The sequence below is a fragment of the Sphaerodactylus townsendi genome, linkage group LG06 (assembly GCF_021028975.2).
Source record: "Sphaerodactylus townsendi isolate TG3544 linkage group LG06, MPM_Stown_v2.3, whole genome shotgun sequence".
Lineage (NCBI taxonomy): Eukaryota > Metazoa > Chordata > Lepidosauria > Squamata > Sphaerodactylidae > Sphaerodactylus > Sphaerodactylus townsendi.
Genome location: NC_059430.1, coordinates 99,540,111 through 99,565,088, shown reverse-complemented (window position 1 = coordinate 99,565,088; position 24,978 = coordinate 99,540,111). Strand labels below are relative to the sequence as shown.

The window sequence follows — 24,978 nt, the reverse complement described above, 5'->3', positions numbered from 1 at the left end:
TAACGAGAGGCTTTTATCTTTCTCCCCCTCCCCATCAAGTCACATCTGCCTTATGGCCACCCTGTTGCCTGCCTCGTGACCCTGGACTTCCTTGGTGGTCTCACATCCAAATTCTAACCACTGCTAACTGCTTAGATTCTGAGATCTGACGAGATCAGGCTAGCCTGGAATATCCAGGTCAGGGCATTTTTAAAATCTTATCAGGCTTTTTAAATGGTCTGCTTCTGCTTTATGAAGGTTTTTTTACACTGTTTATGACCAATGGCTTGTTGTTACATTGTTTTAATTGTAAGCTGCCTTGAGCAGGACTCTGAAATGGCAGTGCAGAAATATTCTGAATTAATTAATATTATTCTTGTCAGGAAATGCATATTAATTCTGCACAGAACATCCACTGTCTGAAGGATTTTTTTCCTACAAGATAGGAAGAAAATTGGTCCAAATTATCATTTCTTTCCATTTGGAGTTTTGTTTACACCACAAAATATACATGCTGCATAGTATTTGTACTCATTATAAACATTTTGTTCGGCTTGTAAAAAGGGTCAATAAAATGTTCAGCTACGATTCCAGCCCAAAAGAATTTACTGCAGAAGTAAAGAAGACTGATACGTTTTACTACAAGAAATCAATCCATTACAGCAAACAGGACTTTAATGTTTTAAAATGTTGCACGTGTGTTTCTTTAAAATGAGAGGTAAATTGTAGAAGGATGGTGGGTGAGACAGGGATGAGAGAGCAAGGAAAGTGACCATAGAGTCTGTGCTGAACTCAGAGAGTGTCAGATTGTGTGGAAAACTTAGCAGAGAGACAGTAGTCTGCTGTAGACTGACAGGGGGTCAGTCTGAGCTAAACTGAATCAGATTGCATACAAAACTTGAGAGAGAGTGAAAACATTATGTGCTGAACCAAAAGAGTGTGCACTCAACTTGAGAGACAGGAGTCTTTGCTGGAGACTGACAGTCTGTGCTTCACTGAGAGTGAGAGCCTAGAAAACAAGTCAAATCCGGATCTGATCTCAGAGATGTAAAAGAGTGAAAGTGAATTGATGTTAAGTAAAAGTCACCTCAGAAGTTGTTGCCTCCGTTGTTTTATTTGTTGCAAACGTTTTAAGCTTAATGTGGCCTAGATATAAATAAAATCTTAATTTGCTAGAAGTAACCTGGAATCCCACACTAGTAAATTCCTCGGGACCATACTATAGCCCTTTGAAACTACATTAAAGCTTGGACACACTACTTCAAGGGAAAGAATAAAAGAGGTTTAGAATCAAATTCCTAGTGGCAGAGAAATATAGGAAGAGAGAGAAAGAAGTAAACATTATTTTACCCTTCTATATGTTTATTTGTAAAGAAATGAGTAGACATCTTGGTTGGTGACAGCGGCAGGATAGAGCATCCTGACGAGAAAAACTTATTTTAGGCAGGAAAATACATTCTGAGGAGGGAAACACATTTTAAGTGGGATAATACATTTTGAGGTAAAGAGAAGACATAATTTTATGAGGTACATTGACATTGTTGGAATTAAAATAGTAAAAGTGAAAAATGGTTGCTTTTTTAAATATGAAGAAAAAAAGCTCTAATAAAATCTAAAGAAAGTCTTCAGCAATCCATTTGCTCCCTCTTGGAGGTGCTTGTTCTCCGCTGGCAATAACTGAGTTAATTTTCACACCCAGACAATAGCTGCTCTTGCCACTAGGGAAGCTGTGGCCAAGGCCCTGATGGCCATGGCTGTTGCTTCATGGGCCTTCCAGATGCACTGATCAACCTCATCGAAACTTTCCCTCGGGTGCTCCTCCCCATCCTCAGAGACTGGGCCATGGTTCTGCAGTGCCATTATCTACTAGGGGAATCTACTAGGGAGACCTGTAATAAATCACAAGTGTTAGCAGCCAAAGAATACAGGTTTTTTTGCCATGCTGGATATCTGCTTGTTGGTCACAAGTCTGGCCCATTCTGATTTCACCTGAGTTTCAAAATACTGAGGAAAAGGAAAAACGTTTCCTTTGGGGTGAACAACAGGTATGAACTCCCCCTTTCCCTCATGCATCGATTTTAAAGCCAGTTTATCCCCATCATCTGCATTAGGAGCAGTGGGGCAGCTTGTAAGGAATTCCATAGAAGCAGAAATAAAAGGCTTTTGGGGTAAAAGTCCATTTATTAAGACATCTTAGAAAGCTCAAGTACACGCAGTGGCAGGAATGACACTTCCCGCCAGAAGCACAGGTGCCATGCCCGGCCACCCCATGCAGCCTTCCTGCTTCCCATAGAGACAGAGGCTTCATCTCCAGCAAAGATAAAGTCTCCGCCGATGCCATCTGGCCCACATCGCCCGGTGTGTGGAATGCACTCAAAGGTTGCTTCACCATCAACACCATTGAATCGCCTTTACACTCCTGCCTCCCCTAAAGAAAACCCTTCCCCCCAGGTTTTGTGCGGAAAATTTGTGATTGGAAAGCAGCAATAAGAGGTGGGGGGGCTTCAATGTTTTCGGAATAAACCCATTGATTATACCCAGAGGAATATCCCGCCCAAGAAACTAAATATTGCAAGCGTTCGCGATTAAAGCGAGAGTCCAGGATAAGCGTCAATTTAAGTAGTGTTTGTGGCCATCAATAATAGTCGGTGGGGGCCTCTCCGGTGAATGCGTGCCAAGCATCGGAAGCGGGAGCCTCCTTGAAGTAAGCTGGAATGGAAGACAGGATGGATGTTACTAAGAGAGTTAGGCAAATCCCCTGGCGGGCAGTGACATCGGTAATCACTTTAGTAATCTGAAAAGGTCCACAAATCTCTTGCCAAGTTTGGAATATCTATGCGCGTCTCTGAGATTTTTTTTGTAGATAAATACACCCAGGGAGCCCTGCATGCAGAGGGAAATCCGAGCGGTGTTTATCCGCTTGCAGTTTTTAGGAGTCCTTTGCTTGTTGTAAAGGCGGTCTGGACCGACTTTACATCCCTCGGCTAGGGATGAAATCCATTGTTGAAATTCTGGGGTGTCAAAAGCCGCTTTCGCGGGCAGTTGTGGCAACGGCGGAAGAAGCGACTGGGCCTAATTTCAAAGGGGGTTTTCTTTGTACTACTATGAACCGCGTGTTATAGGCATTACTCCTTAAGCGGAATAAGCTCGCACCTGTTGTCTTGGTGGTAGTTGGTGTAACAACGTAAATACTGCTCTAGGGTTCTGGTAGTTCGCTCCGTCACCGCCGTCCACTTTGAAGGCGTGGTAGGGGGAAGTGACGGCCGAAGCGGCCCTTAACAACCCTAAAAGCGCCTTCCAGAACTTTGGGGATGAATTGGGGGCCTTGATCCGGAGACCACTATATGCCAGTGAGGAATGGAGGCGGTAAACATGTTGAATAAACAGCCGTGCCAACTTAGGAGCGGAGGGGATGGGAAGCACATGGAATAAAATGGAGAAACTGCTTAGAGAATAAGTCTACCACCACCCGCAAAACCGTATTGCCATGACTTTCGGGCAAATCTGTAATGAAATCCATGGGGAGATGACTTCCCAAAGAGGCGGGAAGCTACCGGGAGAGGTTTCAATAGTCCATGGGGCTTTCCCGGGATAGTTTTGGCTTCTGCACAAGCCGAGCAACCTTTAATGCTTGTATGCCTCAATGTCTTTGCGCATTCGCAGCGCCCACCAAGAACTGCCGGCGGGCTAGAAGTGCAGAGTTTTCAAAAAGCCAAAATGTCCAGCTGAGCGGGCATGCGTGGCAAGCTTCAAGAACGCTACTTGAGGAGGGGGGGAGGCACATACCAACATTCCCCCCTCCGCCAAACTCCATTCTCCAAAGCGCGGTGGGAGTCTCCCTCGGCTGCTGGAGGCTCCACGCAGCCCGCCTCCTCCAATTCCGCGGGAAAGGAGAGACGAGACTGGGAATGGGGGGGGTGGAGGAGAAGTGGACGTTTGAGAGCGGGTGACAGCCAACCCCAACTGGGAGGGGTAAGAACAGTGGCGTGGAATGTCTGCGTGGGCAGCTCCACCCCCCCCACTCCCGAGGTGAAATTTGCTAGCTGGCGTCAGCCAGTTTGTTGGTTTTCCCAGGGAAAAAAATGGACTGTAAAGAGAAGCGAGAAAAGAAATCGCATTAGCTTGAAGTTGTTTTGCGGACATCTTGAGGGGGGTGGAAAGAGCTGCCAGGTTTTATGATCCGACCTGAAACTTGGAAGGGGTGCTTAGCCCCCTCAGCCAGTGGTATGCAAGTGGAGAGTGCTGCTTTGATGGCGCGCAGTCTCCTTGTCTCCACAGTCCAGTTGAGTTCGGCACCAGAGAATTTTTTTTTTGACAAATAAGCACCAGGGAACCAGTCTACCATCTTTATTTTTCTGCAACAGGGCTGCCCAAGTGCTTTGTCGAGAAGTCCACGTGAACCACAAGCGGGAGATCCGGGTCCAGGGTGCTTTTAGGATGGGTTAAGGTGAGTAAACGCTTGATGAATTTTAATAGTTGAAAGGCTGTTTGACATTTCTCAGACCAAAAAAGGGGGGGCCGGGCTGTGGCCGGACAGTGGATCTTTACCCTTAGTCGCGTAAGAGGTCTGCTTGAGAGGGAGAGTCAGTTCAGCAAATTGGGGTATAAAATCCTACCGATAGAAATTAGCAAAACCAAGAAATGACTGGAGTTCTTTGCTGGTTGGTGGGGGCAGGCCATTGGAGGAACTGCTTCAATTTTATGCAGGATCCATTATTTAAGCCCCTCGAGGCTGAGATCGGTAACCCAAATAGTCAATGGAGGTCTGATGAAAGCAGCATTTGGAGAGTTTGGCAAAGAGAGAGTTGTCAAGCAAAGCGTTTCAATTACTACTCTCGAACCAATATTTTCATGCTCTTCTACTAGTTTTGCTGAGTAAATTAAGCAGCGATCATCTAAGTATACAACCACTCCCTTGTACAGTAAATCATGGAGAACTTCGTTCTGATAAGGGCCATGAAAGCTCCGGGGGCCCCACCTTAACCCGAATGGCATTATTAAATATTCAAACTGTCCAAACTTTGTGTTAAAAGCGCAGTCAGGTGTTCCATATCCTTCAGCAATTCTGACTCTGTAGTAAGCTTCTCTCCAAAGTCCAATTTAGTAAAAATCGTCCTTTGCAGAGAGTGCATCTAAAGGTCCTTGATCAAAAGAGCAAAGGATATTTATTGGACAGGGAGACACGCATTGAGACCTCGATAATCTGTGCAAAGCCGTAAAGACCCATCTTTCTTTTGACAAACAAAGCGGGAGCAGCGTGTGTGTGTTTTTTGAAGTAGCCCGTCATGATATGAAACATGAGCAAGGTTCTTATCTAAGAAGGCTCGAAGTTCCTTCTCCTCATTGGGACTCATGCTTGGTAGATTCTACCCTTGGGTAGTTGTGCCCCTGGTTGTATGAGCAATTTTACAGTCCAGTGTCTCTGTGGGGGCAACTGATGGCATTCCTGCTCCTGAAAAGGAAACTCTGGCTAAGATCCTGATATGCAGGTGGGATGCCAATAGAATCGGGGAGCAATCACTGAGGGGAAAGCTACAGAGAGGGGTGTGTCAGGAGGCGTTGGGTTTTCTTCCCAGTTCATGTGTTCACCACAGAGGAGGGTCAGTGCAATTCTAGGATCCCTCTCCTTCCAAAATGAATTTTTGGTTCATGTAACAATAACCAAAGGCATGCCCAAAACTATGGAGTGTTTGGCCACTGGCGCCAAAATAAAACTAATTTTTCTCCCAATGGTCGGCGCAATGGAGGAGAACCGGCTGTGTTTTGTACTGGGCCGGACCTTACGTTTCGAGGGGCTGCCCGGTCCATTTGCCGGTGAATGGTATGGAGCTTAGCCAGGGGAATTCGGTCCTAAAGCCGGAAGCTCCTCTCTGCCACCTGGGGCCGCATTAAACAGTGGGAGCAGCGGGAATCCCACAAGGGCTTCGAGGCGCTATAATGCGAGAAAGTGTGTTTAGCGGGGGTTGGCCAGAAATGCTTGAACAGTAATGGGAGCGCTGCCTTCACTCACCGCGTCCTAGAGAGTCGGGCCCATGTCCATGAGGGCTGAAGAAGACAAACAGCTGCTTCCCCCCCTCCTCTGGGAGTCAGCGCCGGTCACCGGGCTTTTAGACCCAGGCCAGTGGGGGAGGCTGTTCCTGGACCATGCGTGGTGGTTTGGCCGACGGAGTCTTGCGCCTTGTGAGCTGGAGCGGTTGGTTTTTTGCTTCTTAAAGGACAAGTTGGGAAGTGCTAGATGACCTGGCCCTCCGCCCAGTCAAAAGGCACAACCCAAGTCGGCGACGGGCGTTCAGAAGAGTGGTTTTCGGTAGGAAGCGGCTGGAAAGCGGTTGATTTGGTGGACACAGTAGTGGTTTTAGGGTACATGGTGCGGCCTCGCTTGATGGCTGTATTCCAAGCGGAGAGGGCCGCCACTTGAGACCCTAACTGGATCCAATCTGCAATGGTACGAGGAACCCGAATTAAAACACCGTTTCACGTAGTTTGCTGTCCACAGCATCCGAGAAGTATTCGCGATTTCATGCGCTCAGGCCACTCAGGAGGAAGTTCGAGCAGCCGCCGCACGAAATTCACGGACAAATTCTGCAAACGGCGGTTGCCTTGCTGGATGGTTTTGATGGTGCGGATGGCTTCATTCTCAGCGCCTGGATCTTGGAAAGCCGCTCTTAAAGCTTGGAGGAATGCGGGCACTGTGACGAGAGTCCTCATCCTGCAAATCCAAAACAGTCACGAACCAGTCGTGCTGCCCCATCCAGGACTGAGCCGATGTCCCGTGATTTTTTCGCGTTCAGACCGGTATAGATCATCATAGTCTTCCAGAGTGGGCATTGAGTTGCAAGATGAAGTAGGAAGTTTGGAAGCGGTCCCATCAAAACGGGCTGGTATCGGAGGCCGATAGTAGCCCCGTTCGACGGCTCTTGGCGCCTGCTGGGGAGGTGGTTGCGCGGGTTGAGCAGGTTGGGCAGGCAGCTGTTGTACGGGGGGAGCCGGAATCGGGGGCGCTGGCGGTGCCGCTGGCGTTTGGGTGGCAGGACCTAGGTACGTGGCCCCTGGCACCGGCATGATCAGTAACAGCATAGACTCCAACTTGGTCCTCCCGTCTGCTGCCTCCTTAGTTCCCTCTCCAGCGCAGCCAGATCCCTCTCCTTGCGAGCCAATGCATCCTGGTGCGCATGCAAAGCAGCTTTTTCTCGTTCCCAATTTAGCCAGTTCGTCCCGTTTAAGGGCTTCAGTGAGCTCACTTTGCGTGCGCAGAGCCTGAACGCTTTAGCGTTGCCGTTGTAAATCCAGTCTGGAATGTTCCAGGACTTTATCATGGACTGACCGATTCTGGCATATTGTCGCTGGAGCTGCGTCTTTGGCACGGTCCAACTCGAAGCTGGACTTCTTTGCGTTGCTGTTCCGGTCCCTCTGCAGGTTTTTGCTGCAACTGTGCCCGTTCCTCCTCCCATAGCTGGCGTTCACGGTTCCATGCCGCTTGGGCATCTCGCAGTCGCCCCACTTCCTCATCCCAGTCCTCTCGATGGGAGAGGAAACCGGTCCGGCTGGGAAGGCAAGCTTTCCTCGGACTCTTCGTCGTCTGGAAGCGAGGCATCGGAGGCACCGTAGCCGCCGTAGCCACCGGTGGCTCCCGAGGCACCTCCGTGCGGTTGCTGGCCCGGGATTAGGGGGTCCGATTGGGAAGCGGTACGGATACCCCTCCCAATTCCAGGTTTAGTCCCGGTGTCCTTTGGACGGGCCCCAGTGCTGTGCCACGGTGGTTCTTTGGGAGCATCACCAAAATACGAGTCCAGGAATCGTTCAATGGACTCCTGGGTTGCCGCATGAAAGGTGGTCAAGCCCGTCTCCTCCATGACAGGTTGCATCTGAGGTTTGTAATCCACACGCAAACGGGTAGAGATCCGATCCACAGGCCTCGATCCATGGACAGCTTCCTAAGCGACTCATGTAAGTCCCCATGGTCATCGTCCGTCCCTCGTTCCAACGTGGAGTAAAGGAAGACTTCGTGCTGATACGAGGACGGGAAAGAGCCACCAGCGAGGCCCGTTCTCCTGCTGGTTCCTCCAGATCCAGAAGGGAAAGGTCGGAGCCCTCTTTGGGGGCTACCGCACCTTCCGCAGTAAAATTCAACCTCTCCATCGCAAGACAAGAGGTCCACTGCACAGGAATATAGATGAATTAGGATTCCTGCCACAATGTAAGGAATTCCATAGAAGCAGAAATAAAAGGCTTTTGGGGTAAAAGTCCATTTATTAAGACATCTTAGAAAGCTCAAGTACACGCAGTGGCAGGAATGACACTTCCCGCCAGAAGCACAGGTTATAATACCAGCCACCCCATCCCCCCTTCCTGCTTCCCATGGGAACAGAGGCTTCATCTCCCGCGCAAAGATAAAGTCTCCGCCGATGCATCTGGCCCATCGCCCGGGCTGTGGAATGCACTCAAGGTTACTTCACCATCAACACCATTGAATCCTTTACACAGCTACAACGGGGACATCCGGGGACAAACACCCCTGGTAGCCGCTGTTGAGTCATGTGGGGGGGGGGGGGTACAGAAAATCGCCCCCACACTTCTGGCTGCCTGGGCCTGGGCACTACGTGTTCGTGCCTCTTGGGCAGGCCTTGGCTTGTTGTCTGTCCTGGTGGGCCGTGGGCGTGCTCTCCAGCTGCTGCCCAAGGGGCGAGCCGAGCCAGAGGGAGCGACGCAGTGTGTGTAGGCATGGAACCTGCACATTGCACTGCCCCCTCTGACTTGGCCCGCCCCTCAGACAGCAGCTGGAGAGCATGCCCATGGCCCACCAGGCCGGCCGACGGGTCAAGGCCTGCCTGGGGGATGCCTGGCTGCTCCGCCTCCTCATTAGCCAGCCAGCCTGCAGCCCAGGCTCCAGCCTCTGGCTGCAGGCTGGCTGGCTAATGAGGCAGAACAGCCAGGCGCTGCCCAAGCAGGCCTTGACCCGTCAGCTGACTTGGCTGCTGCCTGAGTGGCAGGCTGAGTCAGAAGGGGTGGTGCGGTGTACGCAGGCGCGACACCTGGAGGCGCAGGACCTGGATGCCCCCTCCTTCCCCCACCCCACGAAGCCCAGCAGAGGCCACTGTTGGGCTGGCCTCCCCTAGCCAGGCTCTGTGGAGGCCACTGTACGCCCCGGCCCGGCCCCACCACCAGTAAAGGTAAGTGGGGCGCAGGGGAGGTACGGGCATGTATGTTCATGGGGGGGGGGGGGGGACTGCCCTAGGCTCCTTTTTCCCTAGCCATGCCCTTGATTCTTAGGGTCTAGTGCTGCCATGGTTTTAGAAATCAAATACACATAATCTTCCCCACTCAAAAACCTGGTTATGAGTTCAGGGTCTTGGATATCCTCTCCTTCTTCTTTGTGAGGAATTCCCCTTCTTACCTGCACACCTCACTGTCAAAATCACCAGTAGAGTCTTTGAGAAGGGTTATGTTGGGCCTCTTTTTAGCAGCTTTGGTGAGCCAAGCTGAATTCCCCTTTTGTTTTTAGGCAGTCACCTTGTGAGTAGGGCAAGGATGAGGCCTAGACTTGGCCACTATGGTGAGCAAGGGAACTTTAGGGCCCCAAATTCCTCCCTCATGGTGGATTTTAGAAACCTAGCAAGGTCAGAGGGAGAATCAAAAGACTTTGAATTGGAGCTATTGGCCTGACCATAATTTTCAGCTGACTCCAAGAGACCCACAGGTCAAGTCCAGTGGGAAGCTCTCCTGCCCACGGCAACCACGTCTCCCTTGCGATGAGGGGACAGATTCTTTGCTGACATGCTTGCTCCAGCAGCCATCTGGCCCTGCTCATCCCATTTGGCATACTTTTGGCTGCACATGTCACCATGTTCTTGGCTGAGGTTGGTGCAGCCCATAATTGGGACTTCCCCGCCTGGACCAGTTCTCCTGAAGCTTCTGCTGCCATGGTCTCCTCCTCATCTCCCAAAAGGAAGGTGACTTAGTTATTCTCACCCGCCATTTCCTGGCACGGGCTCTAGAAAGAGCAGAACAGCCCAACGCTGAGCAGCACCCCCTCATCAGCCAGAGCCTGCAACAAGGCAGGGCGGAAGGAAGGGCCAGGCTGAGATGGTAGCACATGAGTGCTGGTACAAGTATGGATGAGGAAAGAGGAAGGAAAGGGCATTGTAGACTGAGCTGGACCTTAGGCACCGAACAGCTGCTCTCCACTAAGGCAGGAAAAAGACTGAAACTGATTGAGTAGCTTTCACAGGAAAAAGGAAGCAGAAAGTTTGGTTCCTGCCTCCCAGGTCAATGGTGGGAATTACCAGAAAGATGTCCTCCAAGATTTTTCTTAAAGATTATGTCCTTGTACTACAGGTGAAGTTGAGACTATGGGTCATGTTTTCTTCTGCTGTTGCCCTTTTTATAAGGAGATACAGGCAAAGATTATTCCCCCCCCCCCCCCTCAACAGCTTTCCAGCCTGTTTGGATAAGGATCACTTAGAAAAACTGCTAGCCGATGAAAAGTCAAATATCTTGAGGCAGGTGGCAAATTTCTGTCCCTGTGTAAATAAAACTCGTGGATAGCTGGGTTATATTGCTTTTTTAAACTAATATTGTTATCTTTTAAGAAATGTTTTTTAATTTAAATAGTTTTAGTTATTAGCTATATTTCCCTTTTATTTCTCAAAATATTTTTATAGCAAGTTTATAATTTTATTATTTTTATTGTTCCCCTTGAATGTCTTCCATTTTATTATTCTGGAACTTTGTTCTTTCAAGGATATTGGTCTGTGACCATAAATAAATATATACTGAATACACATACTATATTGGTTCAGCAACAAACTAATGTCTTTGTGATCTCCAAACTTCCCTAGGGAGTTTCACCTCAAGCTTTTTTAAATCTTGGGATTATAAACCGACTACTGCTAATGGTTAATGCAGCCTCGAAGAAAGGAGTGTGTCATCATGATTATTAACATCCTACCACTGATGTCGACAGCTTCACAATATGAGGAAGATGTTTCTTGATCCCAAAGAGCTTGCAACCTACAGAGAGCAAGAGGTAACAGGGATGATTGTTAAAGATTTTCACAGCCAGAATCACTAGGGTGTTGTGGGTTTTCCAGGTTGTATGGCTGTGTTCCAGTAGCATTTTCTCCTGACATTTTGCCTGCATCTCTGGCTGGCATCTTCAGAGGATCCTTTGAAGATGCCAGCCACAGATGCAGGCGAAACGTCAGGAGAAAATGCTACTGGAACACAGCCATACAACCCAGAAAACTGTCAACACCCAAGGGATGATTATTTCACTTTCTGCATACCCTAAATGCCAAGTAGTTGGGGCAAATAGTCACAGTGATGTAACTTCATATGCTCCAACTGACAAGCATTGTGAATAAATGGATACGTCAACCCCCAAAGGAGCTTGGCAGAGGCAGCTGCAGTAAAAGAACAAGTAAAAAATAACTATTGAAAAAAATAACATTAAAAGTGAGTCAGCCAGATCTATTTCCATATTTTTCTTTTCTCCCAAACCGCTCCATTTGGACATTCAAAACTAAACTCATTAACAATGACAGTGCTTCTGCACTCCCACCTGCTTCTCTTCCACACAGACTTTGAATGAAGGCTTCCTGCTTTTGGAAGTCTTCAGTCTAAGTCCAATGTCTCAAGAGACCCAAAAAAGGTAGCACCTGAACAGATTGGCTCTGTTTGCTTCCCAGTTTGTGGGGAAGACACAAACTCCCATTTGTTCAGCCATCTGCATTTGGATATACTAACAAATTGAACTTAGACTGAAGACTTCTCAAACAAGGGTATCTCTAATCACAGTCCATCCTTCTGTCATAAGCAACCCTAGTAACTAGGAAGAAATGTTCTTCGCTATCCTAAGTTTTTTCTTTCATGACATTCTGAAAGACCATTGCGCTTCGCCTAAGTTTAGTGATACGCATGTTCACGTGGAAGCAACTCAGCAATGTAACACACATGTATGCATTCCTTATATTGCTTTGTAGTTGCAGCTAAAAATAGCATACTAATTTAAATGTACTGTGCATTTTTGAGCCACGTGGATATTATTTACTCTTGAATTAACAATATGGAGGAGACCTCATTCACTGGTTTCTCTGAATATCTAAGAGCAAGATCTTAATTTTTATTTCTTTGCAGCTCTTCTCTCCAACCACAGTTGTCGCTGTTCATTAAAACTCTGCCAAAATGTTCAGCAGCCTTTTCCATGCCAGTGTCTCTGAACCACCAAGTGACAATTTTAGTTTCTCAATTCCTTTCTCTATCAGGGACAAACATCGCTTGATACTGCTGGATTCCTGAGTAGCATCTTTTATTTCTTGTGGAATAATTTCAAGTACATTTTCAGCTTAAAGCTTGGCAGAGTTTTTCCCACGTCTTTAGAAGAATCTTTCCTATGAATTCATTGGAAATATCTCTGTTAACATCCATTCATGAGCCTGTTAGTGAAACCTTTACTGGGGTGGGGAGTGAACTGTCCTTTACAGCTCTTCTACTTGGTGCTGCAGCTTGTCTGTTTCACACTAATAGCTTGCTGTTGTGTTGCAATTCATCCATCTTTTTACCATCCTCTTGCCGAAAGGTTACCGGATATTGATCTCCAGCTCTCTGAAGCTTTGACTGAGGTACCTAAGCCCCCAGCTTTAATTCTTCAGCTGTTCAACTTTCATTCTTGCCTCTCAGATTTAATTTTGGCTTCTACAGCCTTGCTGCAGATCAGACTGTATTTTTCTTGAATGTCTTCCTGAGATGCCATCTCTTTCTGTAACTCTACCCCAAGCTCTCTCTGTAAAGAAACATCTCACCAAACTGCTTCTGCAAAAATGCATGAATCTTCCTAAACTTTCCTTTGAGTTGTGGCAATGGATTTATTCCCTTAACAGTGCTTTCCACAAGAGGCAGCTTCTTCAGATTGAAATAGCCTGCCAATTACATGACTTTTGCTGATTCTGTTTTACTAACTGTATGTTTCACTCCCCAATTTCATTATTGAACTAGTTTGGAATGTAAACTTCCACAGTGTACTCAGATCTTCTGTTCCTCTGCCTGTCATTGAGATATATGTGGACTTGCTACTGTCTTTTTTAGGAGTTTCCTGTTTGATATCACACTACTTCCTGCAAGTTCTTTTCCTAACAACTCTGAAAAACTGGACTGCCATTTGAGTCAAATTCCTCAGTGGAACTATGATTACACCCACCATCCCATCCCCCAGAAATATCATTCACATTTCCAAGTCTCCATTTCATCCTTTTTACTATCAAGCCAAAGCCGACTGATCTTGTCACATGTCTGCCTGCTCTTGACAGAGTCGCTTTTCAACTCTATCTTCCCGCTCAGGATTGGATTTCACTTGGCCACTTTGGAACTTTGCCAATATTGCACTTGCATTATCAACAACTCTCCCAGAAATTTAACTATAAATCTGGGGTGAATCCATCAGCTTTTCTGCTAATGAAAAAGAAAGGTCCCTAATAAGCTGTAGAAAAAGAAAAAAGAAAATACAAAGTACGCTTGAAATGGTGGGATCTGCATGTATGGAAGTCACATGGAATGAAGGCTATAGTAAGGAAGAGAGGAAATGGGGAGAGGTAGAATGAAAATGCCAGCAAGATCCACTGAGCACAAAGTTTGATCTTCATGGTTTCAGCTACGCCCAAACCACATTGCTTCCTTTTCTGGATTTTTCCTCAGCAAGGTCCTTAACCTAATAATCTTTCCACAAACTTCTCATGCCTGTATAATACATAGATTTCCCTTTCTTAATGGCCAGAAATAATTCTCAGCATTGTGCAGCATAGTCTTGAGTACTTTCTGGTTATCCTTGTCTCCTCGCAAAACTTCCCTCTGCAACTATGATAGGGTAGCAGCAGTAAAGTTGCTGGGTTCACAAATCTTTTTGACTTCATTCTAATTTCTCTCTAGGCAGGAATTTCCAAACGACCTATCAAAATTAATTTTGTTTTTTTCTTGGCAATTCAAATAACCTGAAAACTTTGACTCATTCCGCACATGCAGAATAATGCACTTTCAAACTGCTTTCAGTGCTCTTTGAAGCTGTGTGGAATAGCAAAATCCACTTGCAAACAGTTGTGAAAGTGGTTTGAAAATGCATTATTTTGCGTGTGCGGAAGGGGCCTTTGATTCATTTTTCTCAAGAACATACCCATTTCTCATTATGTTTTCAAAATGCAGGCCCCCAAGGAGATCCACAATAAGGAGGAAGTAAAACACTGAGGAAAGTGAATTCTCAGCCCCCTTTCCCAAGGAGAGAACTGACCCTCATTATAGCTGTCTCTGCTTTGCACATCCTAACTTTGCACATGATACCTCTTACCAGAACCCCCCCAAAAGTTTGTGCCACATTTTCTTTCTGGCAGATGACAGAGACATTTGTCACCAACAAATGCAAATAATCATTGAAAACACAGATATTATCTAGTTAACCAACAATTCCTGTAAAAAATAATTAACATTAATCCCTGAGACTATAAGCAAGCAAAGAGTCTTGAAGTCTATATCCTCCTTTTCTGTCTTTCCTTATTCTTTTTTATTTATTTAGAATATTGACATGCTCGCATTTCTCCTACACGACTGGCAGTTACACACTTAATTACCTTGGCGTACTCTTTTCGAACACATACAGATCCTGGCCAAAAGTCATATGATGCAACCCAAAGTAAACTTACGCTCTTCGAAACCCTTTGATTTCAATGGACTTAGAAGGGTATAACTCTGCTTAAGAGTGTGCTAGAAAAGGGCTAGAGATAAACAAACAGCCAGTTTATTTACTGTCAGAGAACCACATGAGGCTGACAAAGATATACTTGGCTCTAAAAAACTCTTGCATCAACTGCAGATGCTCAAGTTTTCTTTTAAATCAATGCATATTGCTGATATCAGAGGAATGTCTGACAAAGGTGGCTCCTTCAGAAGAGGAATGCAGGTAAACAGCCGACAGACAGATCAAGATACTGCAATATAGTGGCTGCTTACATAGATAATCAGCATGCTGGATACTGTACATTGTCCCAGTGTTTGCAAATGAAGAGGTATTGTGATTTTAAAATAATGATTATACTAAGTAGAGTGAATAAACATCTAAATATGTGGTAACCAAAATCAGTGGCGAAGCCACCAGGGGACAGGGGGGATGTGCGACGCACCGGGCGCACCATTTCTAGTCACGTGGGGGATGGAAAAATCCCCCTGCAGCACCCCCCCCCTGCGGCGCACCACCCCACTTACTTTTAGGAATGGAGCAGGACGGAAGCCTGCCTGCATTGCCTGGTCCTGGTGGGAACTACATTTTCCAGGGGCTCCTGGGAAATGTAGTTCCCACCAGGCCCAGGGAAATGCAGGCAGGCTTCCGGCCTTCTTCTCCGGCCTGCTCCTTTCCTATAAGTAAGTGGGGTGGGGGGCGCGGGGATGTGTGTGTGTGTGCAAAAGCCAGAGTGCACCAGGCGCACTCTGGTCTAGCTACGCCTCTGACCAAAATACAGCTCAGAGTTATTGAACTCACCCATGGCTCTTAGCCTAACAGGGAAAACCCTCCCCTTCCCCTGGATACGAGACAGCACAACTCACAGTATTTATTTACTTTCCTTTATATACCACCTTTCTCCCTAATGGGAAGTCAAAACTGCTTACATCACTTTCCTCTCCTCCACTGTATCATCACAACCACTATGTGGGTCAGGTTAGGTTGACAGACTGTGACTGATCCAAAAGTCACCCAGCAGATTCCAACCAGGTTCTCCCAGATCCTAGACTGACATCCTAATCCTTACACCTAGCTGGCTTTCAGTACCAGATAAATGTATGGGCAGCAAGCGAAGACGTGATTTGCTTTTATTGCCTTTGCTGCTCACATCCCAGACAGGTAATCTAGCCATACAAATGGAGAAAGAACAGAGAGACCGAATAAAAGATTCTGATTACAAGGAAAACTCTGGCCTCTAAATAAGAATGCTGGTGAACAGGAATACTCAAAATTCAGGGAGGAAACGGTTACGAGGGAGAAGTATGGCCAGAGGAAAGACACAACAGAAACACATAACGGAGAAATCAAAGGTTAATTGGGAGACTCTCAAAGAAGAGGAAACCAGGCTAATAGAAGTGAGAAAAGAGGTGGGTAAGAAAAAAGGGGTCTGGTTTAATTAGTGGATGAAAAGCTCCACATTGCAGTAACAGAGACAGGTTCAAGACTGCCAAATCACTCCATCGATCCCCGAAGATCACTTGGGGGGGGGGGGGAGGTGGATGTATAATTCTGCAGTTCTAAGCAAAGGTATACCCTTCTAATTTCATTGACTTCACTGCACTTAGAAGAGTGTCACTTTTCTTAGGGTTGCACTTTAAATATCCTGGGCTTTTAGAAACCATCATTATTTTTTTACTTTAGTCTCATTACTTTTATTGTATGATGGAAAAAACCAATAATCCTAATTTGGAAAAAGTAGGTCTCTCCATATGTGAAAACCTCTTCTGAAGATGTGCTTCAGACTTGACAGTCAAACAATTAATACACACATTTTTAAAAAATCTGTGATTGCTTTGCTTAATTTCTATTTTATTTTTTAGAAACATTTGAAGCCATAGACTGGCCCTGGAATTCAAGAATAAAAACTACAGACACGAACTGTTCTGTGAATCAGTCATACGATAGAAAACTTGGTTAGAACTATTGAAAGCTGAATTGACTAATAAAGTTTTAAATAATGGACTAATAATGTTTTAAATGTTGATATCATCATTTTGCAATTTTCTTAAATTATTTTTGGAATAGAGTTTTAAAAACAAATCTATATTTTTATTCTTCTAAAAATATTAATGCTTTGAAAATATAAACTTTTGTTCGAGAAGTCAAATGCCGATTTGTGCATTATACCCTTTTTTTGTAGAATCAGAGTTGGAAGAGACCGCAAAGGTCATCCAGTCTAACCCCCTGCCATGCAGGAACAGACAATCAAAGCATTCTCAACAGATAGCCATCCAGCCTCTGTTTTAAAACTTCTAAAGGAGGAAACTCCACCACCCTCTGAGGCAATGTATTCCACTGTTGAACAGCCGTTACCATCAGGAAATTCTTCCTAATGTTTAGGTGGAATCTCTTTTCTTGTAATTTAAACAATAAAGAAAGAAAAGCACCAAAGTTGAAAAAATGTGGGACTGGAGATAAGCAAATGCCATATAAACAACAGGAGAAGACAATCCCCTTCTGGCAGATACCCAAAGATGCCTGGGTATTGGAAAAAGTATGCTGTACTGTGTAAAATGTTACTGGATCCACAAAGGCGTCTCCAGTGTTAATAGCAGTGTTTAAGTTTAAGCCTTTCACATGAAACAAAGCAAAACATTCCATCTAAATCTGTCCTATTGAGCGGCATCAAGTCAAATCATCATGGCAAACTGCCATACACATAGAACAACAAACCATAAAACACTCATAAGAACTGCATCTATAACCCGCAGAACACTAGCCAGCAATCTTCCATATTTTGCAGGCTGCCTACGAGCAGATGAAGGACTCCAAACGATGGAAAGCATATGGCATTTATTCTTGCCTGACCTGTACATGGAAAGGGGGAGGGGGGGAGATTATGAGCTCCCACTACCATTTTCTCTTCCTTTTCATCCTGGTTACTCTAGGGACCAAAGTCATACCTCAGTATTTGAGGTGTTGCATCACAGGAAGCATGCATTGCAATCCAGAGGTATAATAGGATTTAGAGAAAAATGGCAGTAGTAGCAAAAGGACAGAGTTTGAAAGAGGAACAGGAAGACTGGGGGAGTTTTGTCTTAAGAAAAGAACAGCAGGACCCACAACAATTCAGAATAGTTCCATCTTCTAATAACAGCCCTGTTTCTGTTAAGTTGGGAGTCACTCTTTAGACTGATATGCCATGGGGTTCCTCTTCACAGCTGTTCCTAGCACACTGCTCTCTCCCCAAAAACATACTGTAAGTGATTCCAGGAGAAGGGGGGCGGGGGGGATGAAGACACTCAAGGGGTGATTTACAAGTACTGAAGAGCATTGGGAATTTTAGGTCATCCCTTCTCTTCACTTACAATGGCTTCTCAGGAGAGATAGTTTTATACTGTTTACCCTGTACTGAGGATAAAACCCCAGATTCTAAACCTCTTTGAAGGACCCATGGAAACATTATTTCAGTTTGCTGTGTGCCACATCTTACATTAAAAAGTTGGCTAAATGCCATCAGGCACAAGGGTCTCACTGAATACTTACCTGACAACAGTGCATCATGTGCATGTATCACAAACTTAGAAGGTGCATTCTCTGGAGTACTGTTAATCTTTTGAAAAAACTGGCTATGAACCTGTTCACCCCTCAGATCTTTCCAGGACCCCATATTGGTTGAGACCTCCCTTCATGCATTCACGTGAAGTTTAATCACATGAAGTTATCTACTCTTTTTAAAGAGGCAGCTCTATCATTACAAAACATCCCTCAAATAAGATTTGGAGGGGCCAAGGAATGCCACAAATTTTTATCACAAACACATTCAACAGTCACCTTACCATGTTCAAGTGATAAGTTGCAAGATCATTACCTGATTTGTTCACTTCATGGAGAACAGCAACAAATGCCTTATGAACTCGTTTGCATTTGGTCTCAACTATATTATGCAGACGCACAGGTGCTGCCAATTCAAACCAAGTGGTGGCCACTAGAGCCACCTTGAGCCAAAAGGTTAATGAATAAATACATTTTACTAAAATTAGCATCTCTATGAACACTCCAGGGTAGGATTTCATTGAAGCACAACATTTAAGATTGATTCATGATTTGTGAGCGATCTCACTGCATGTTCAATCACCTACATAGTGGAGCAGTTAGAGCAAGAATGAGGAGTAGCAGAATTTGATTAGGCAGAATTTGATTCTGAGAAAGTACATATGCAAGTAACTAGTTGTGCTGCACTGCATGCTTAGGAAGATATAAAGGGAAGTAACTCCAACAACAGATCTACAAGCAATTGAACTGACAATGATAGTCAAGTCGACACTTTGAAGACTCGGTTTGTGGAATATTTCTGGATGTCTTAATATTTCACAGGACAAGAAAAATTCCGGGTTTAAAATTTAGTGTTGCTTTCCCTCTCTAGGGCAGTGTATACTCTGCTTTCACAAAGTAACACCGTTGGGTTATAAAAAGTTTGTTGCACTACCATTACAATTTATCACTGGGAAGAGATGACCCATTTACTCTCCTTATACACTTCTGATATAAACATTTCCATGAACAGTAGTGCTGATGATGCAATTCCATAAGCAGCTTTCCGCTATAGAGCTTAGCCGCCTCTACAACCATTAAGGAATCTGACATGTGTTTTACAGAAAGTGAAGGGATTGCACATCATAGTTCAATTAGGACTGCTTCATTACTAGGTACAAGAAAAAATTGAGATGCCAGATCCATTAATGTCTTCAGTTAGTATTGCTAGACAAAAGTGCACTAAAAAATGGGGAACGTTAATTAGTGTAGAAATTAGTTGCTTCCCAAAAGATTACATGACAAAAAGCAAAACTATGGCAGTCTGGACCTGCACCCATCCAAAGCTGCCTTATATATAGCTAATTTTACCTTAACGCCATTTTACAGATATTTAGTCCAAGTCCACAAATACATTGGAAACTTTTCGCTTCATTTCAACTACATTATCATGTATAGATGGTTTAAGGAAGCAGTCTGTCATGCTACTTTATTATTCATCATATACAGTTATAGAGCAGTAATAATCTCCCAAGCCACTATGCTAATCCCCATCCTCTGAAACTAAAATTCTGCACTGGCTGCCCATCGGCTGTTTACCTCCATTCATGTAAAAAAATCCTTTGTTTACACTGAACGCTAAACACTCATTCACTGACTGCCCTTTATCTACTCTACTATGCTCATTGCAAGCTACTTTCCAGATCTCTCTCCAGCACACATGCCACTAATTCTACTAGACTTTTCAACTTCCAGCACTGTATTCCATTGTGATCTTCACACTTGACTTCTTTCTCCACACTTCACTAGGATGATTGTTCCATTTCAAAACTCAGATGCACGTAGTTCTCTCCTCCCCTACACTTACATTTCTGTTTCTCAAAAGGCACATTTCTGTGTCTACTCTACTTACAAGGGTGTACACTCTTGATGGCCTTCTTCTTCCCCAGTTCTGCGCAGAACACAGCCCAGCTATCTTCTCACCACCTGCCCGCAAAACAACTTCACAACCTGCTTCTTCACTACCTATACTTTCTACCCCCACCACAGTACACTAAACTCTTCTTCCAGGCCTTTAACTCAAAGGTTGGTCCAGTACCCAGTATCTGCATCCCACACAAGACCCAAACCTTAAATTCCACCAAAGTGAAGGGTACTGACCAACAACCATGTTTCAAAAATTAACAAGAGGTGGATGAAGAGCTCACACTAGAGTTAGGAGATCCATCAAACACAAGTAAGAAATAGTTAACTATATGTGCTGCATTCAGTGAAACAAACTTAGTGCTGAAATGACTGTTAAATCTCAATATGTTTAAGAGATCAAGAGGAAAAGGTAAGAAATTTCATAGGGTTACACAACCAGTAAGTATGCTCATAACCGCAGCCATGAAGGCCTAGGCATCAACGAAGCAAAAATGTAGAAGCAACTTAAATCCTGACAATGTTAATTCTAATGTGAGCTTTCATGAGTCACACCCTACCTTAGCAGTAGATTTTTATTTTCTTTTGCAACAGACTAACATGGCTATCTTTTTGCTAGTTTTGTCTTGTGTGTCTAAAAGAGTCGACTTATGGCAACCCACCAGGCCTTTCAAGACAAGAGACTAACAGAAGATTTGCCATTGCCTTCCTCGGCTTAGTGGCCCTGGTATCCCTTGGTGGTCTCCAATCCAAGTACTAGCCAAGACTGACCCTGCTTATATTCTGAAATCAGATGAGATCAGGCTGTCTCTTGCTCAGAGCAGCCTAGAACATATCTCTAGGCAACTCTATTACTCTGAGGAAGTCTTTCCTCTGGTTGGAGGAATTAATCAGACACAGAAAAGGAAAAGGGTGGCTGGGATCAATAACCTATGTATGCCAGGAAAGCTCTAAAAAAACAGGCAGTTGTATAATTAAAATATGGTTTTATTAAATAAGAATAATGAGACAAGGAATAAATTTTAAGCAATGAACATATGCTCACAAAGCACGTAAGAACTGACTACGAAAAAAAGGAGGACATTGGATCAGGCTTCAGGAATGGCTGATAGCCACCAGCCTTGAAGTGATGTCCAGGGAAAGCAGAGGTAAAGAGGAAAATCACCAGTGTCTCCAAGAGTAAAAGAAAGCGCTCAGATGCAAGTGGGGGTGTGCGCACAGACCCAGAACATAGACTTTCTGAACATCCAAAGGACCAATATTTATCCCCCAAAATGGGTCCTGAGGTGATATGAGGTAAGCTGGCAGGAAAGCCAGACACAAATAATTGATTGCTTTTCCAGGGCTCCAACAAAACGATAGGAGAGGCTAGATGAGATGAGACTCCCTTGAATACTGATTGATGGGATGGGTGCGGATAAGTAATGATCTGCTCAGAGGACTGATTCAATCACCTTAGGGAAATTAGCTCGCCCCATTGTCCAGTCACGCACACCTTAGGGGCCAGGGGAAAAGTTCACAGGCCAATTGCCTTCCTGCTCAGGCTTGACACACACACCAGGCCACGTCAAAACATGATTCAGTGCAAGGAATAGTCAAATGCAAAAGCGGGTGAGGACCCCTGACACACAAAGCAAGTTTTCTGTTAAAAAAAATCATTCTTAAACTATCAAGCGGACTGAAACTGAAGTTGTACTGCAGCTATCCATCAAGAATGAAGCAGGCTGAGGATTTATACAACACGGAAATATTTACACAACACTGAAAGATTTATGCAACACTGAGGTCTCCGCGAGGCCGCCTTTCCCGCCAGCCGATCTATCATCGTTAACTCTTTCCCTTTTGAATCTGAACCCTCTTCCCAAGACCACGCCCCTCCCGCCCATCAGCAGTTCTGACCGCTGGGAGGCCATCGTTGTAGCGCTGTTCTGTCCTCTCCACGGTCCGCTGCTGACATTCACCCAATCCCCGGGCAAAGGCAACGCCGGCACGCCTCCCCCACGGCCCGCCAATCAAAACAGTCGGCGAGAGGCGGAGGGGGCCAAATTTCAACCAACGGCGAGCCGGGGAGAGTGAATGGCAGCGACAGAAGGAGGGGGAGGGGAAGGTAAGAGCCCAACCGCCACTCCCCCTCGCGACCCCCCTCCCTCGCTTCCGCGCCCCCGTCGACTCACCGGTGTAACTAGCGTCCGTGGCTCCTGCCGCGCTTTGGCGGCCTCAGCCCCCGGAGCGAATCCCGGGGCGCCAGCTCCAGCCGACGCGCGTTCCCGGCCGAAGCGAGGGGGGCGGGGATGTGACGAACGGAGCACGAAGCAGCGATGAAACAAGATGGCGGCGGGCAGGGACTGAGACGTCGGGAAAGCCCCGCCCCCTCACTCCTCCTCCTCTCGTCTTCTTTACGCGCCTGATTTCTTTCACCACCCGGTCTGGGTCACTGCGCAGGCGCGAAGACGTAAGCCGTTCCTTGCTCCATTAGGAACAGTCTCTACGCGATATCGCGAGACTTCAGGAATAAAGGCGTGATTTTGACCCTTGGGGCATACCGTAGCTGCTGCTGTGGAATAATGGGAACAGTAGTTTTCACTTGGTGTTAAGGAAATTATATTGTTAAAACTGATTCCTGGAAGGCGTCGTCCTCGTAGAGGTCGCCAGGGCTGTGGCAATCGCCATACTCTGCGTAGGGCTGCAATCCAGCGATTGCGGAGAGAGATTCCATTGTGAAAGTGTTGAATGGCATTGCATTTTATTAGTTTATATTGGCAGCCGAAGTGACTTATGATAGCATAATAATATAATCTGCAAAATAAACAAACCCCCCCAGCAAATAGCCATCTGCAAAACGGTGAATTGCACCATTCCAATCACATACACAAATGCAGTTATGCGTGTTAGATGTCATAACTGTTCTAAAAGCAAGGGCAACCATTCTAAAATGAAACAGTGGGCGGCACCAGAAGAATGGTATAAAAATAATCACAAGAAGTGTACAAGCGAGGTAGAATGAGTGAATGACTGTGTGTCTTTTTAAAAAAGGGAGTATGGGAGAGAAACAACTCCAGCCAAGTGCCTTGACCCTACACCAAAACTCTGAGACTACAATCGACTAAGAGAAAGCTTGACACAAACTGATTAGTAGGTTGCGAACTCTGCCTTGGAAGATTCCTGGAGATTCGGGAGTGCAAACTGGGAAGGGGAGAGTTTGAGAAAGAGAGGGAGCTCAGGAAGGATGTCATGTCATAGACTCCACCCTCCAAAGTTTTCACTTCCTCCAGGGGAACAGATTTCTGCAGTCTGGAGATGTGTTTGAATTCTAGAATTCCAGATGCCACCTGGATTGTAGCAGCCCTAGTCATTTAACCCTAACCCTTAACCATCCTTTGTTAAAGAAAACTGGATATAACATTTTATTTGAGAACACTGAAATTCTGGACAATACGGAAGGATACTACAGGGAGACCATTAAAATTCACAAACACCAAGACAACTTCAACAAGAAAGAAGAGACTGAAAATTAACAAAGCGTGGCTCCCAGTACTTAAAAAATGGATTGATAACCCCACCTGCAATACAATGCACTCAACCACACCTTTGCATAGCAAGTTCCACCCAAACACTTATTGATTGGTTCCCCACCCTGGGACATGGACAATATACCCCACTAAACAATCCCTTCTCACTAGACACAGTGTAAAACAGACTTTTCTCTGGGATACACCTCTGAAGATACCAGCCACAGATGCAGGCAAAACGTTAGGAACAAGATCCACCAGACCACGGCCACACAGCCCGGAAAACCCACCACAATCAGTTGAATCCAGCTGTGAAAGCCTTCGATAATACACCAGTCATTTAAGTTCCATAAGCACAAAGAGCACTTCCATGGGCCATTTCAGGTTAAGAAAACAATTTGGGGGAGGTGGCTTAAGCCTTCTCTAATCAGGCCCAGGGCACTTGGGATTTGATTTATCTCTTATCAGTAACACATAAAGTCATTAGTAGTGAAGACCACTTCTGGAAGTTGATGGTTGGATTCCCATTAGTTTTTCCTCTTTGGTCTGGCCCTATTCCCATTCTCATGGCAGCCTCTTCCCCCCACATGTTTTTTGTCCCTGCAAGACCCATAATCTGTAGCATTGCCCTTTTTGATAGTTAAAGGTGCCTCCTCTTTTCCCAGAGAAGCTGGTCTGATGCACCTCAGGGTTGTTTCGCACTAACAGTTAACTCAGTTGGTTCTGTAAACAGCAAAAATATCGCATCAAGGAATCACGTATACTTTTCTTGTTCTAAGAACATAATGCTGTAAAAGTGTTTGACCATTCTTTGACTTCAATTGACTTAACTTGTTTCTGACTAGTTAGATGCGGAACCATACAAGTGTCTGCTGCAATACCCTTTTTCATGTTGGAAAGAATGTATGACTCACTGGGGTGTGGGTTGGAAGGCTATCTTTCAGTCTAGCTGTTTACATCCATGGGGCAGTTGCTTAGCACTTCTTCATTTCTGGGGCCTGCCAATTCAACTACAACCAAAACTAAACTACTTAGATCATAGGTGTCAAACTTGCGGCCCTTCAGATGTTATGGACTACAGTTCCCATCATCCCCTACCAGCATCATGCTGGGAACTGTAGTCCATAACATCTGGAGGGCTGCGAGTTTGACACCTGTGACTTAGGAGATCAAGAGAAACTTTTCATTCTGACCTCTTCCCTTGTAAACTCATTTCATTTCTAGACGAGTCTCCTTTAGGGTCCTACCTGAGTGGCATCTGTGTGAAAATGTGCTTACAGATGTTCAGGGATGCATAAACATTCCACCTATTGGATATACAACATCTGGTGAGTC

At 45.4% G+C, this 24,978-nt stretch overlaps 1 protein-coding gene across 1 annotated transcript in view; it reads right to left on the bottom strand.

The window, feature by feature from the left end:
* Positions 1–22,501, bottom strand: part of NFYC (nuclear transcription factor Y subunit gamma) — an 84,868-nt gene extending 62,367 nt beyond the window's left edge. Inside the window, exon 1 of the mRNA XM_048500419.1 lies at positions 22,309–22,501. The gene's annotated coding sequence lies outside the window, so the exon portion shown is untranslated. The remainder of the gene's footprint in view (positions 1–22,308) is intronic.
* Positions 22,502–24,978: the final 2,477 nt, after the last annotated feature.